This window comes from Orycteropus afer, unplaced genomic scaffold (genome assembly GCF_000298275.1).
Source record: "Orycteropus afer afer isolate SDZICR_OR568_19922 unplaced genomic scaffold, OryAfe1.0 scaffold00017, whole genome shotgun sequence".
Classification (NCBI taxonomy): Eukaryota; Metazoa; Chordata; class Mammalia; order Tubulidentata; family Orycteropodidae; genus Orycteropus; species Orycteropus afer.
The window spans coordinates 21409361-21410855 of record NW_006921604.1 but is presented as its reverse complement, the minus strand read 5'-3'; the positions used below and the strand labels follow the sequence as shown (position 1 = coordinate 21410855).

General features: G+C 41.4%; 1 protein-coding gene across 1 annotated transcript in view; it reads left to right on the top strand.

Annotated features, from left to right (window-relative positions):
• Window positions 1-1495, top strand: part of UXS1 (UDP-glucuronate decarboxylase 1) — a 155574-nt gene that overhangs the window by 55124 nt on the left and 98955 nt on the right. The window lies entirely within an intron of this gene.

The following is a 1495-nucleotide window of genomic DNA, read 5'->3' as shown; positions in this document are numbered from 1 at the left end:
TCTTTATGATATAAATAGCATCTCAAATTTGATTTTTAACTTTCAAACTAGTGCTGTCCTAAGCTAACAATAATAATAATAACATTTGCTTTGGTGGTTAAATTGGTGCCTTAGATATAATCGTCTTAGTCTTACTTAATAGGTACCCCTCTCTCTAGTTTATTTTTCAGTGTCCAGCTATTATAATTCCACATTCCCTATGATGTTTTTTCTCTAGTCGTAGAGATTGTAGAGAATTTTGTTTGTCTTGAATTTCCACAGTGAAAGAAAGTGATGAGTCAAAGATGATGCCAGTGTTTCTACCAGTCTGGAAGAGTGGTTATGCTAATAAGCAGAAATAGGGAGGTAGAAAGTGGGTCAGTACTGGATGGAAAGAGAAATTTTAGTTGTACCCTGTGCCTGTGTGTGGAACTTCTGGAGTTAAGGCTGCAGTCATGGATATGGTGAGCTCAGAGAAGATCAGGGAAAATTAGAACAGGTGTGATGGTTGCACTCAGTAAATGCAAAGGGTTACTTTGCCATTCCCCAGCTAAACAAGTAGTTGGGTTGATAACAAAGTGCTGTTCACAGACAAGGGCTCTGTCAGGCTCCATCAAGTCCTCTAGCATCGCAGTGACTGAGGCAGAACTTGCTCCAGAGCAGCACAATAACATTGATTAAGTACTTTCCATGGTGCCTAAGGCACTTCACTGCTTACCAGAAGTCTGGCGGTTCAAACCCACCAGGCACTCCTAGGAAGGAAGGTTGGGCAATCTACTTCTGTAGTGATATCACCTCAGAAACCCAAGGAGGGGTTGCTATGAGTCGGGTCCAACTCAGCTGCACATAACAACAACAACATGAGCTGTGTACTATGCTAAAGACTTGACAGTCTTTGATCCCAGCAACCCTCAAGTTGGTGCTGTTGTTAACTTCCTTGACAGAGGAGGAATCCCTGAGGTTTACAGAGCTGGTCAGGTTCTTGCAAAGGGGTCATAGAGTTAACAAGGGGGAAGGCTATGATTGTTTCTCACCCATTCCCTCAGACTGTCCCACATGCCTACCTATTTTTCTAGTGTGCAAGGGTGACTTGACTTTGTAAGGACGTGAAAGCTCTTAATGGGGGAATTATTCTACAGAGTAAAAGAAAGCCTTTCCGGTCCAATGTAACCATGCTTCCAGTCTTTCAGAGTCGAAAATAAAATCCGTACCTGTTTCAGGGTCTTCTGTATAATGATCTGTCATCTTTTGTTCAGTTCAGCAATCATTAAGGAAATGCATTCTGTATCCTAGCCCTGTATTCATGCTGGGGACAAGGAGGAGATAGAGACAGTGGTTCCTAGCCCAGCAGCTCTCCAGTTAAAATAATAAATAATAAGCTGATACCTCTGATTTTACTTAAAGGATTTTTATTTCTAACTGGACCATTTTAATAATAGATATTTCAAAATTTCCCTTTACTAACTGCTTGAACAATTTCTCTTAGAAAGATCAGCACGAGGCCGGTCCCCATGAG